General features: G+C 43.1%; 1 protein-coding gene across 1 annotated transcript in view; it reads right to left on the minus strand.

The window, feature by feature from the left end:
- Nucleotides 1–224: 224 nt before the first annotated feature.
- Nucleotides 225–15249, minus strand: part of PDGFA (platelet derived growth factor subunit A) — a 120183-nt gene continuing 105158 nt past the window's right edge. The window contains exon 7 of the mRNA XM_067306408.1: nucleotides 225–347. The gene's annotated coding sequence lies outside the window, so the exon portion shown is untranslated. The remainder of the gene's footprint in view (nucleotides 348–15249) is intronic.

Genomic DNA, 15249 nt, shown 5'->3' on the forward strand with positions numbered 1-15249 from the left:
TTTTTCTTTCTCTAACGTATCCAGGATAAACTGTAATAAACACTCATGTGACATACGTTTCATTTAGGCTAGTAAATATTTATTCTTCTAGAGGTTCAGAGCCTAGCAGCACTGGATAATTGAAGTTATTCCTGTATGTCCTGGCAGTCTCAGCCCAACCCAGTGCTACCACATGTTTACTTCAGCTCTGACATGCAAGACCACCCTTCCCTATTTATCCTCCATTCTGGCCATCATGTGAGAGAAGAATGCCAATCACACCAAACTGTGGGGAGCTTGTGGTAGGGTTTGTGTTGTGGTGACAGCTGTCCTCTGGAATCAAGGAAAAGAATCTCTATAGGTGGTCTCTGAAAAAGATAGATTTTGTGGTAGGTGAAAGTATGCTTGGCATTTTTGATACTCAAAAGGACAGAATTATGGTTAAATTTGTTTCTAAAAATGGCAAAGTGGAATGTAGGAGCAACAGGTAAAACTACTTCAAATAAAGAAGACATAATTGCCCATTAACACATTTTATCTCTTCACTTTTGGTAGGCAAGACTACGAATTATGAGACTAGATGTTGGTTTGAGATCCTATAGACCAAAAAGTTATTGCAGATCTTCAGCTGTGTCCATACTGTCATACCCTTCACAGTGCAGGATGCACTGTTTTCCACTCTTCTATAACAGCAGAAATTCATAAAGAAACCATCCCTTGCTATGGAATTCTCCCTAATTTTAGGTTGGCTCCTATACAGTGCTTATCACTAGAGTATAAAATATTTCACTTCTGAAACAACATAAAATCACTGGCATTAAAGCCTTGTTAATTAAAGCTCATTTGAGATGGAATGGCCATGGAGCTGTAAGCCTCATGAGAAAATTCCTAAGGCTGTCTTTTACAAAGAGCTTTGATCAGAAACTCTTTCCAGAACTGGGCAGCTGAAATGTTATAAAGACAATCTCAAGGCAATCTTAACTCATGTAACATTGATTTACTTAGGAGCTCATAGCTCAAAATAGGCTTTGATGGCAATAGCTTATCTCCTCAAATCTGATAAACTCTGAGGATAGATGTATAGCTACAATTAAGATAAAGCAAATACTGCAGAAAGCAAGGAGGAAAACAACTAGACTCAGAAAACAGCCACTTCTTAATGCCACCTCCCTTGTACTGCACACTTCATAGTGAGACACCCCTCTAATTGTAGGATTCATAAATAAACTCCAAGGAAAAGAAACCAATCCTGGAGACTCCCCATCATATCTGGGTTCTTTCCAGTGGTGCATTTTACAGACTAATTAACATCTGTCACCAGTCTCTTCCTTCATCTCTTCTTGGGGAAGGAAGCTACACAGTGGCCTTGTGTTTTAGGAGGCCAGGGGTAAACCTGAATGGTTATGCTGGATTTCTGAACTGTTGGTTCAATTTGATTTTGCTGTGTATTCATATTAGAAAAGTCTAAGTATTTGGAGGCAAAACTGAGGACCTTTGTGATGACTCTGAGTTCCTGGGAAGATTCATCCCACCTTCTCAGGGCTGCCCTGAAGAAAACTGCCTGTCCTGAGGAGATGGGTCTGGTAGAAAGAGTTTCCCATGGTTTTGGGAGGCGTCACTTCATTTTTGTGTATTTAGTATCCCAGGACCAGGCCCTTGGTCTAGGGTATGAACGCCAGGGGCGGGAGGTGAAAGAAAAGTGAAGCGGATGGGAATGACACTGAGACTGTAAAGACAATCTTATAAACACAAGAGCAATACGAGCAAGGCAGTCCTGACAGTGGCAGTCTCCTGCCTCCTGAAACAAAATCTGAGTGCCAGTGCTAATGTCTTCTCCATGAACACTGAAATCCCTCTATGACCTGTTTTTAGAGCAGTCAGCAATGGTCAGAAATTGCTTCTTGGAGGCATCCCTCAACGCCAGCTGAACACAGCCAACCACAAGCCCCCACTCAGTCCACCTAGTTTAACTATAATAACATGACGGTGAAAAGCAGAGCATTTGCAAGCGGCAGACTGAAGGTCACTTGTGACATCCCGTGACATGGGGAACAGCACAGCAGGAACACAGGTGCTGCTTCTCATTTGTTTTTCTAATCATCCCACAAAATGGAAGTTATTTGCTGGGAAGTGTCTATACAGAGAAAGAAGGTGAGAGAAGGGAACATGAAATAACATTGTAACACCATAAATTTCTCAGGTACCTCAACTGAGAGGTATTCAGCGAAGCTGGTTGAAATCTGGAATTTCCCTTGGAAGCCAGGGATATTACAGCCTTCTGAATTTTGTTTTCATACCAAACTGGAAAAAGGACATGCCAACGTGAAATTTCCTGCAAAGTGGAAATCCTGAGTAAGTTTGCATCAGAACAACCTATCAGAAAGATTTGTTTCGACATGACTGTAATCTTTGCAAGGTCACAGTGCTTTGCTTCCAAAGGATTGTTTAGACTTTTATGAAAATACAAATATAACAGGAATTTTGGAGTGAAATTAAAATCTTTTGTTCTCAGCAAAATGGTGTTTTTCAATAATTTCCACTGAAAATACCATTTTGGTCATAGCTTTCCTTTGCTGAATAAGTGCAGTCTATTGGAAAATTTCCACAATCGCAAGTCCATTTCCAGTTAAGTCTATGAAGAGAAGTTTTGCAAGTGCTTACACGTGTGCAGGAGTAGAGCCATGGACATCTCATTACAGTTCCAAGCTGTTTAATCTTTTGTCTAAATATAAATAGATGAGTGAATATCAGTAATTTCCTCTGTCCCTCTAGCTGTAGGGAGTTTATCTGAGCAAGGGAAGGCTTTAGGATTAGGGCCAGTCATTGGGTCTGTTTGCAGGCTATCTGTTCAGGAAGGCTCATGAGCTGTTCAAAGATAACACCCTGTTCACATTTGGCCCGATCAGCACGGCTCCAAAGGCATCCCACATCAAACTGCAGCGCTGATTTAAAGAAACAACAGCTCAGCTGTTCTGTGCTTCTGGTGCAAGATGTAAAATTTCCCATGAACTTGAACTGATTAAAAGGGCCTTTTCCCCCAGCTTTTGCTGCGTTGTCCAACCTTTGGCGTCTTTCATTCCATGCTGATTTGGGAAGCTCCAGTGAGCAGAAAGCACCTTTCCCTCCCCCGACCTGACAGGTTCAGTAAAACTGGAAGCTGTGGCTTGCCTTCTTCAGGAAAGGAGGAAGACAAGTACAAATTTGGGGGAATTTCATGCCAGTTCACAGGAGCTTTTGTTCCCACTGGCCACGACACTGCTCTTATCTTGTCCTATAAATGTTATCAGTGTTTCCCTCTTCATCAGAAATGTCTCTTCTTTTTCTCCCTCTTGGTCTCTGGTGTGTTACTCACCTACCAGACAGCAAGAGGGTGAGCATGACAGCCTCCTGAGCTCGGATCCACTTTTATTCCCAGGCCCACCAGTCTCCTCATGTGACCCCAGCTTTCTGCTTTCCTTGTCCAAGTCTTTTAGCTAAAAAAACTATCTCATCATGGTGGCTAGCTGACATCAACGGATAAGGATGACACAGCTCATCAGGAAAACTTGGGAGGGAAGCCCGAAAGTTCAGACTGCACTACACAGGGCGTTAAACATTATCAAACTAAAACACCCCCTCAAAAAAGGTTCCCATGTGATCTCGTTACCCCCTTAAGGATTAAACCCCATCCTTAAGCTGGGCAACTCTCCTGCTCAATAGTGTCATCATTTATAACTTTGCTAAACTACAGCTATTTGCAATTGTTAGACTGAAACGTCCTTTCATCTTAGCATTTCCATTCAGTCTCCTAGCATTGTGGGGACTCAGGCGAACCACTATAAATAACTGAGCCTTTTAATGTCAGCTGGTACAAATACCAGCCACTTCAAACAATCTGACCTTTCTTGGGGATTCTGACCAATCTTCAGTAGAAGACAGCTAAAATCATTCAGGATTTTTCACAGTTAAGGTATATATAAAAATTGCTAGCTGTTTGTGTGCACTCCAAATGCTTTCTGGCTTATTTAATCTGGCTCTGACACTTTGTTCTGTGGTTAAAAAAATGAAAGTAACATCCCAGTTAATGATTTCTGATGAAACCCATTATTCTCACAGCTATTTTTAAACACCAAGGAAGGTGAATCGATCCAACACACCTACAAGACTAATATTTTAATAAACTAACAGAGACAGTGGTCTAAAGCCATGGTGTTTTTCCTCTGAACTCTTGTTTTTAAATGAAACCCTCTGAGGTTACCTCAGCATTCCTTTGCATGAAGAAAGCAAAACCTAGAAAATAAATTGCTTTTGGTGTTTCCTGAAGTTCATCTTCAGCTTTAAATGAAAAAAAAGAAAAAAAGGAAAATGGCTTCAGCTTCATAATTAGCAAAAGATGATGAAGGATAGTACTGTAGAAGGAATTAAATGGTTATGAGATTTCTCCTTCCTCACACCTGCTAAATGGAATATGATAATGTTTCTGTCTCATTAATATCTTGTGAGAAGAGTCAGGGGGATCTAACCTTGATGAAGGGATATCCATTTTATACTGCTATAGTTCATACTGGAATATAGGACTAATTATGCCTCTGTGAGCAAACTGAAGGTATTGATTCTTTTCTTAGCCACTATAACTAGAAAACTAATGAGAAAAAAATTAAAAAGTGGAAAATAATTTAGATTGTGCCTTGCTTTCTAGCTGTGCTAGAAGCTGTCCTGAAATATCAAGAGAACTTTTCATGTCGGGCATCTTCCTGTTCCTTCACATTAGCTGATAGCTTCACTCCCAGCTGCCCCATTTATAGGAAATATAATGTAGAAGATCACAGTTTTCACCCGCTGGGAGAAACAGATAAGGGAAGTAAACCTTAGGAAAAAATGAGACTGTTCACAGAGTGAGGCAATACCTGACAGGAGTGGGAGTTGCTGTACCTAGCTCACAGGATTTGTTAGGTTTCCTAAGCCACTTCACAATCCCTCGTGAGGATAATGCTTTTCAAGTATAGATGTTCATTTGATTCAAGATGAAAAATTTCTAAAATATATGTAGGGGGCAAATGTATCTTGGTCTATGCTGTAGAATTTTACCATGTCCTTTCTGGGGTTCACTCTCTCCCACTTTGCCCTTTTAGAGCTTAAAGACAAGTTCTGGCTGTTACAGTTAACTGAGAAGCAGTCTACAAATAGCAGATGCTCAAGAGCACAAAGCATAGGTCCTCCTTCTCTAGGATCAATATATCTTGACTGGGACTGCAAAATGTGCTTCCTATCATCTCCTTGCATCAGCTGTTAAGTTGCCTACATGGAAGGGGTGAAGAGCAAGGCAGCATGACAGCAGAAGACTACTAGTAGTACTGTGGAGAGCTGGAGATAATGAAACCATTGCCAGGTTCTGAAAACATATGCAAAGACGTGCTGCCTTCAGACAAAAATACTGATGGGAAATTTGAGAAGCCCCTCACCGGTTTAAAAATTCAATAGGTCTGAAGGACAGCAATGAGGAAAGGTGGGGAAGTATTCCACTCAGCTGGAATACTCCCCCACTTTTCTGCATTGCTTTCCCCAAAAGGAGCAGCCAAGTTCTCCAGCAGTTTCTGGGAAAAAAATCATAGCGCGCCTGAGCTAACCGAAGCACTGGGGAGCCTGGGGTGGCCCCGCCGAGCTATAGCCCAGCCATGCCAGACACTTGTTTCTTAGCCCAGCTCCTCCTGCTCGAGCAGAACTTGCTCACAGCTATCTGTCGCGCTTGAACGAACGGCTGTGTTTTTAGGTTTGCCCCTTAGCAGGGAATAGATGAAGTTTTCAGATACATTCCTCCGGGACGGGGCTGTTGCCACAGCTCGAGCCAGGAGCCCTAGCAGGGAGCACGGAGCGACCCCGTGACCAGCATTAGCAGTGCTCACGCTATTAAACGCAGCCCTTGGAAAAGGAGAGAGTTACTGCGTGTCAATTAAAATGCTTCAGTGATTTAAGTGGGCAACTTCCATGCGCAGCTTTGTAACGCTACACCCCTCGGTCTCCAGTCAACGGCACTGCTCTTACAGCAACCCCTAGTCGGTGAATTTATGCAACAGCATTGACAGTGACCTTAAAGGGGGATCATTAAACTATTCTCCCCGCCTGAAATTCGTAACTCTATCTGCTTCCTCCGCAGGAGAGGATGAGGCGAGCGGGGGAGAGAAGGAGCAGTTCGCTGACCACCCAGAATGAAGGAAGAACCTGAGGTTACTTTATCAGCCTGGATTCCTCCCGGCATACGCCCTAGGAGCAGAGTGAGAGGAAACGGTTAAAACCCCAGCAGATGCAATACCTGCAGTGAATAAGAGTTTGCTGGTATCCGAGCGAGCGGCAGAGCCAGCGGGTCCGCACTCCCGGACTGGCTGCGCCGCGCTCTTTAGCTTGGCACGGGTCCTGGCGCAAGCAGTGCGTCTCTGCTGTCACTGCCGGGAGGACAATGGGGCCCTTTATCCGCGCCGGAGCCGCTATTGTCCGCGGGCTCGGAGGGCCGCAGTCCCGATTCACGCGCCGGCCCCGGCGGCCGGCAGCCAGACGCGGAACCAGCACTTTCCAGCCCGAAACGCAGCAAAATGCTGCAAGGTTACATAATGGCAGGCGGCGAGAAGCCGGCGGACGTTTCGGCAGCTGCGCCTGTTAACTTATGGGAAAGGACGACTTTTGTCACTTCTCTCATCTCAGACACGCTACAAAGTTAAGCTGAAAGCTTTTAATGGTCCCTCGGTGCTGAGCCTGCAGATAGAGACAGATAGGGAGTGTAATAAACTTTCGGAATATGATCTAACTGCATAACACATCAAATGTGTATCTCGGTGGAGCCGAATGGAATCAAACACACCATTTCAGTCCGGACCACACACAACAAGATAACACACATGACTAATTTTGATGACTGATTTCATATAAATAATGCACCAAGATTAGTAGATGCAGCATAATATCCCTTCATCCCTTTCCTTTAATTAACTTTGCATTGAGACTCCAACTGGAAGTGGCTTATTAATAACGTGTTAGCTTTTTACTGCTCAGATTAAAAGTACATCCCACCCCCAAAACAGTGAGAAACTTGGGGAATAGCCTTCCTAATGCCATTCAAAATAGTGCTGACATTATAGCTCTGAGCTGGGTGGCAAAGAAAGAAATAACAGGTGTAGATAAGGAGTGGGAAGAGTACAGTATTATGGTAGCTACACATTGTAAATTGCTATGGGAACCAAACAGTTTTGTTCTAGATCAGTTTTGCCACCTACACAAAAGGGGAATAAGAAATAGATAACCCTACAGCTGAGCTCTGTTCCTCTGATGTCTGGCAATGTTTAAATGAACTCATGAAGGAAGTGTTGAGTAGCGAAAGACAAATGACCTTTTCCATCTGGGAAAGGTCTTAAAATCTTAAAGCTACAAGGGCTGTGTTTATCGGAAGAGAAAAAAGGGAAAATGCAGGTGAGGAGCAGAGAAGTCGAATTTGCATTTGCGAATTCAGGATCTGAATTCAAAGAGGGTGGCAGGCTTTAAGGGAGCCAGTGACCTTCAGGAAATTGATCTTGGTGCTGATGGATCACTATATATAGGACTCAGACTAATAAGTCAGCTGCTGCCTCTTCACTGTAGAAAAGGTGAGATTTCCTACTCCTCCAAGGACAGAAATTTTGAATGGTTTTGAAAGAGGCAATTTTAACACTTACTACACCTTCCCCAGGGATTTTCAAAGTATGTTGCAAATGAAGAAAGGCAGGTAGGGCAGATAAGTCCTCCCATCCTGTCTTTACTGATGGAAAACCTGATACACAAAGATGTGACATGACTTGTCCCAAAAAACCTCCCTAAGAGGGACTCTCCTTGCTTGCTTCTCAAGTATGTGATTAACCACAAACCATCTTTCTCTTTTAATAAGTTTCACCTGCTTTCATGCTGGAACTATGCAGAACCACAGATTTCGTGTATTTTTCAATGTTAAACTATCATTTAGTCCAGGTTTACCCAAAATAGTGCCCAGCGTCTCTTTAAAGGTCTGTAAATCTGAAAGGACCTGTTTGTGATCTTGGGCTGAGATTCAAGTTTTTAAGGAAAAATGAAACTAGGGCAATTCTTTTCATTACTTCAATTTTCTAACTTGGTTCTAATGTTATATACTAGAATGTGCCTGAAGGGCTTGAGCGGAAGGCAACTTGCAGATTTTCAAGTCCTTTTTCCGTTCCAGCCTTGAACCGAAATTTTGACTCTGCTAAGGCTGGTTGCCCCTCTGTACAGTTTTCTTAATACTAAAATCCCAGACATTAATTGATTTGGGCTTTTTGAGACACATTAGCAGTCAAAGGTAATTTTGCAAGATCCATCTGTTATGGCTATTGCACCTCTGTCATGCCATGGTGTAGCAGAGCAAAATACTACAAAAGCAATATTGAAGCCGGATAGGAGAAGCTAATAACAGCAAACAGAGCAAGCAAAAATAAATAATAAAAGGATTACCCATTCTATGGAATGCTTCCCAAGGTTCAGTAGGACTGTGGGAAAGAACTCATAATCCCAGGTTTCATTCAGGCAATTGCTGGGAACAAAGGCACCTGTATTAAAATCAGGGTTGTTGATTTTGGCAAATTATAATCGAATAGGAATAGAAAAGATGGTACAAATCTGAATATCCCTGGGCATATAATTCTTAGTGTGCTTCACACATCCTCTCTACCCATCCCACATACATCTTGGCATGACCTGGTCCCCTTCATTTTGCACTCCATCATTTTCTCTTCAGTGAAAGCTGAGATCTGAAAATAGCCATCAGATGGTAATAGGGCGAGTATGAGAGAGCGCTCTGTAGCTGGAGTGAGCAAGCTCCACAGGGGTAGCCCTCCTATAGCCCTCCTACCTGCCAAGTCTCACCACAGTCTCCTGTCCCCTGGATCCTTTTGGAACCCACTCTAAGAAAAATTCAGTCATATGTTTAGTTAATTTTGAACTAAAAACCAACCAGAAGACAACCAGAGTTAATAATACTCATTTAAATTAGAAGTTCTCCAGTATATGGAAAATGTCCTTGGCCCAGCTTCTCAGCAGCTGGAAATTCCCATAATTCCTCTCAGTCCATAGACCATTTCATACCAGCTAAGCATCTTTCCCAGTTCTTCTTTCTAAAGGCATCAGGAAACACAAGCTGGGAAAAAAGAAGACGTAATGGAATTGTTCAAGAAAATGTTAAGGCGATAGGAACAACCTCTCTGTGAAGATCGGGGAGAACTGAGCTAGCAAGGAGAAAATGAAGGATTGGCACAGGATCCTTCCAAGACAAGGTGTGCATAGACTGGGGAACATCATTGCTTTATAGGCACCTCTCCTGAAAATAAAATGTAGCACCTTAACATGTCCCCAAGACCCAAAGCATTTTACAAGTGGAATGAAGTGCTATCAGCTTAAAGCGCCGTTCGCTACTGAACTACAGTTCATGTAGCTATAGCATAGCGGGAAAAACAGCATCTATTCAATAGCTGTTTAGGGCACGGAGTGGAACACAACATGGCCATTGAAACAGCATGAGGAATTTCTGGTAGGCAGAGTGTAAATAGCCAAGCTGGCCGGTGGCCAGCACATGGAGGTTAGTCATCTCCTTTTGTAAAAAGTGCCATCAGATCTTCAATGACTAAGAGCGTTCAGGACCTTGAGTTTAAGTCTAATCCAAAGGATGGATAATAATTCTAAAGAGGAAAAATCAGAGGCGAGTATGATCATAAGCAGGGAGGATATGCAAGTTATCTTCCAGATAGAGGAAAAAAATGGAGCTCTAGGCACTGGCCAAAACAAACACAAGTCACCATGACTGGATGGGGGTCATTCCAGGCTACTATGTGCATTACATCAGGAATTGACATTGCCCTCAGCATGGCTTCACAAAGTTTTGCTTTAACACTTGAATGTCTCTGGGGGAACAAGACAAAAAGGCTGCACCCACAATCAAAGAAAGACAAAAAGTAAACTCAGGGAGATAGATATTAAGAGACTGATTTCACTTTGGGGAACAGTTAAGAATTGTTTATCTAGGATGAACTAATGGATCTTTATTTTTAGAGGAGAGCTTCGGGGAATTTTAAGTTTCCCGTTCTTAGCTTGTATTTAAATAATAAATAAGTATCTGTCTGACAGCAGTTCATCCAGTTGCAGCCCAGCCACAAGAAATGTGTTTTCAAAACTGAGACAATGAGAGTAGCTATCATTCCTGGAGCCAAAGCAGATGTTCCGTCATCTTTTCGGAAAACACACAAGTAAATAAGTTCACCTGGTGTTGTTACTGGGGTATGGCCTGTTAAGGCAGGGGAGTATCCCAAAACAAACATTTCCAAAATTAAAGCTGTGATCAGTAATGCACCATTGCGCAAAGAATTCTGCAAGTGTGAAAAATTAATCCTGCAGCAACAATCCTGATGGATTTTCAGCCATCAACAGACTGAACTAGTCCGGATACAAATTCAGATAAACTGAAGCTTATCTATGGCTCATGTGTGGGCTGAAAGGAGTGAAAATCAAATCCAATGTTCTTCATCTACTTCAAGTTTTAGCTAAAAAGCAGACCCTCAAGGCTAGCCCTAATTATTTACTTTAAAAACATTATGCACTTTGTTTTAAGCACAACCTCTAACTCTCTGTCTGCAAGCTATTTATAGGGATTGTGTCTTTCTTTATCCATTTCGCATATACACTGCAGCAAAAGGTCATTCGTAAGTATATATCAGAAGAGGAACAGAGTGAGGAGACATGCTAATCAGAATTGTTCCTAACCGTTTGCTGTTCAAAGAGCAGAGTGGGGCTAGATACTAATGCATTTGACCCTTCAAAAGTTTACTAGCCAATTAGCTTTCTAAAGGCTGTGAAGATGAACTGCACTCTATTACTGTGCACCCACACATTCAACTGTCATGTTTAACAAGTAGCAGGACCACCTACAGCCACCCAGCAAAGCCCTTTGCATACTTAACTCAGAGGCCTTGTATGTAGTCACTAGAGAGGAAAAAAAGATGTAAAAAGCACAGCTTGAGCTGACTTCCGCAGACAAAGCAATGTCATTCACAGAACTGCAAGACTCCAGTCACTTCCATGAAATATCCATTGTAGTTTTCCATGAATTCTCTGGAATGGCTCTAAAATGTCAGTTCTCCCTGCTGCATCAAAGGCAATTCTTAGGTATTCAGCACGTCATAAGCATAACTATACAGGTAACCCCTCAAAGCCCAAGGTGATCCTTGACATCTTCATTGGAAAGATTGTTACTAAATGCTGCATTTGAAGATATTCACGCATTTGTTTGTCATGTCTGGCTCCTCACATGCTTTCCTCTGCCTAATTACTGCCACAGCTTGCTTGACCACTACTGGAGCCCACCATGTTATGACACTTCATTCCCAGCCGTCACTCACAAACACTATCAGTGTGGCCTTGCTGCTCTTCTCAGTCACCAGAGCAAGCAAACCCAACCAAAGTCTGGACAGATAGACACAGCGACAGAATTGTCACAACAACATTGTCAGAAGCACCTTCGTTCCCTTCACTGATCTTCGATGAATGCAATGTCCTTGCACCTGGAGATGTGCAAGGCTGATAGCAACCACGTGGTTCAGTTGTGAACACCCTTTACTGAGAAACAACTGCACATTAATTAGTTAGCTACTTGTGAAGGGCTTTTATTGATTTGGTACCAAATCACTAAAACACTTAGCATATTCTTAAGCCACACATGTCCCAGAAGTGAAGTATGACCTTGGCAGGAAGCTGAATTAGAACAGACTTAAACACATGCTTAAATGCACATACGTAAGAGTCTTACTGGACTGTGATTGTGTTGACATTCATATTACTAGTCAAGGTGTCAAGCAGAATCATTTATTAGTTTCTTTTCTCTCCCATATTTTTGTATTGGAGTCTTCAAAGGGGCACAAAAAAAGAAGTTGCCTTTCAGTCCAAATCAAGTGGAGATAAACCTTGCACAACTAATAAGTCTTTTATAATAAAGAGAGAAAGTAAGAGAAATAGACAGTGGTGATAGTGAAACTGGAGGGAGATGTTGATGTCTTAACTATTTTTAAAGGCCCTACATTTTTAAAAAGTGCTATATTCTACCCCTTGGCACCAGTGATTCGGCAAAAAAAAGGGATTGCATTCAGTTACTTTGAGCTGAAGTTTTCTTTAAAAATTTCCAGTAAGCTAAACCTAATGGAAAGTCAGGGATGTTTGTTACATGAATTAGAAGGAAAGTTTCCCCTTTCAAGTAGAAAGGGGAGAGATGGGGAACGTTGCTATTTTTTAATTTATACCCACTATGCTGTTGTATTCTCAAAACTTCATACTCTTTCTATGTCTCTCTGCTGAGCTGCCACTATCTGCCTAATGACATTTCAGTCTCATGTAGATGTGAGGGTTAGTCCTAGGACTCTGTCATAATTGATCAGGATCGGATGGCAGCCAGCCCTGTAAGAGTCTCCTGAGAGCTGGGACACTTGTCACCCGTCATGGAGCAAAAGCAAAGAGCTGAAGTTACCCACCTGCTCCAGGGCCACTTTGTCAAATATGATACTTTGGGGTGTGATATCTACCTGTTACACTGATTTTTTGGATGTTGACACAGTGGATGGAGCGAACATCTGTTGCTGCTACTCCACTGTGATCTCATTTAGACCCTCCAGAAGCAAAGATGAAAACATGTTATGGTGCCTCCCTCCTGCCTGCTCCACCCGAGAAACCCTCCGCAGCTCTTCTGAGCAGCAGAGCAGCTGTGCCGAGATGACACCTCATCCCTTTCTCTCTTCGAAACATCAGTTTAATTTCCAGCTGCTTGCTCACTGACTTCTTACTACTAGCAGCACTCCTCTGGGTATTTAACTGTGTGTATGGCCATCTTCCCATCCATTTATATAAATATCTCAGCACCCAAATCAAGGGGAGTTTAGACCACTGGTTTCATAACTGATGAAAACTATGGAGAAGCCAAGCAAAACGTTGGCTGCCAGTTGCAGAGTGAAACCCGAAGGTCAGGTGTCCCACTGAACAGGAGCGTGCTGGGATATTGGTAAGGGATAAGGGACTGGGGCAGTGTGAGCTACGTACTGGAAGCAGCGGGTTGCAGCCTGCTGACCTCCCCGTTACAGCTGTGCTCCTTCTGCAAACCACCTACAGAGCTATGGACACTGGTCCTCATCTCTAGGATTCGCCCAAACTTTGCTGACTGTTTGGGTTTTTGTTTGGAGGGGATTTTTTTGCTTTGTTTCATCTGTGGTTTTTTTACTCTTCTCAGCTTGTTCTAGCTGTGCAAGCAAAAATTGGTTCCCTACCAAGTAGTCTCAGTGCATCTGGGTGCCAAGAGGCACTGCAGACCAGGCTCCACCACCGCGTGATGCAGCTGTTAAAGAGACACAGGCAGGGTAAGAGAGAAGAGCTGGACTGGGGCCTTAGCAAGGAAGAGATGTCTGGGTGCCTGCTCCCAATTTATCTGTCAGAAGCTGCCAGGGCACTAACTCGATCAGGCCCCAGTATGGATCGTTGCCTAAATGAGGGTGAAAGGCCCGACATCTTTTAGGATTCAGGACTCAAGGACTCAGATCAAGGACTTTCAGGACTCAAACCAAAACAGCAGCCTGTTGGGTTTTAGGCCTGGATGTAATATAAACTTCTGTTATCCAAAACTGACGGCAATTAGAGAAGGATGGATGATGATTTCTTCGGACAGCCTGCTACATCGATGTAGGAGTGCTTTCTCTGGGTCCAGCTTACAGCACAGCTGTGCCTCTGGTCAGAAAACCCGCTGTGTTGTGCACAAAGCTTGCATGCAGTGTCATCAATATAATCGCAGCAATGGAATCGTTGCTATCTCAGGAATATATATTTTCTGTCTCAGTAAAACAGCTTCCAGAAGTTCAAAGCTCTGCATAAACAGAATACATGAAGGCTGTGTGTATTAACTAATCAATGTTTCAGGGTCTATGTGATTACTTTCTAAATTGCCAAAAAAGGGACACCAAGAGCATAAAAGATGAAACTCCTCTGTCTGGATGCTGAAATCAAACAGAATGCATCCAAGCAGGCTGCACAGTAAATGTGGACTAGCAATTTGAAATATCTCAGTTTTCATCGTTAAACACCACCAGCTAGTTCCTGTTTCCTTCTCACTCACCTCTCCTGACTCCATTAGGCTATTGATGCAATGCTGAGTGATATGGGGCAGCAGCACGTTACTCTCCGTGGAGGTTAATTATTTTTTTTTAAGTTTCCACAACCCACAACCCCTCTGGGTCTCTCAGTTGGTAAAGCAGCACGTCAGAAACTGATGGGAAGGTGTGAGAAATGACATGACTTCATGGGAACAGAAAATTTGGGCCAAGGGAGATGGAGTTTGGCTTTTGCCAAGGGACATACTTTTTTTTCTCTTTGTTTCTTCCCCCTAAGAATATCTTTCTATTTTTAAATCTGAATGCATTGCTGTGAATCATTGTGTAAGTGCTACAGGAAATCAGAAGTGGCTGCACCTGTGTTGGACCGTGTAACATAGCTTCCCCCAATAATCAGGAAGCACAAAGTGGTGCTGGTCCCTCCCTGTGTTGCCTGATCTGTTTTGTCTGCTGTGCACACTAGCACAGCTACCTGCCTGAAGTCTGCTCAGCCCTCAGACTTCCCTTTACAGCTGTCTCCAGAGTATCACAAGAAAAGGTGATGGATGGGTAGAACGTAATTTCCATTAGAAGGAAGCCAACTAAATATTTCCATCTGCCGTGTTAAAAATATTAGCTCTCACTTTGCTTAATCTTGAAAAATGCGACATGTTTCTGGAGCTAAGGTTGCGTTTTGCCTAGTAAATGAATGCCTGAGGTAGAATCATTTTCTGCAGGCACAGAGCGAGGTGCAGATTACTGCCTGTTTTCCTACGGACAGAGGGAATCCAGCTTGGAAGAGAGAGGCTGAGAGTCCCACAACTACCATCTCCCAAAAGAAAACCTATTTTAGGGTTTTGGCAAGGTTGTCCCTGAGGTGCACCAGCAAATGCAATCTGAGAGATAACTTGGAGACCTTCCTGTCATCTCAGACATGGCCCCAGCCTCGCCACCCCACCCCGGCCACGGCCCAGCCCTGTGGAGCATCTCCCTCTCGCCTTGACGGGTTTCTGTCACTCCAGTTGTTGACACCCTGCTCATGATTTGTTGTTGGCATCAGTTATAGGAGACTTGGAAGAAGAGAGCACTGAAGTGTTTGGATTTGAGCATGGGGGGCGGGGAACACATTAGAAACACAGGGGTTTGGCAACTA

Source organism: Apteryx mantelli, chromosome 16 (genome assembly GCF_036417845.1).
Source record: "Apteryx mantelli isolate bAptMan1 chromosome 16, bAptMan1.hap1, whole genome shotgun sequence".
NCBI lineage: Eukaryota > Metazoa > Chordata > Aves > Apterygiformes > Apterygidae > Apteryx > Apteryx mantelli.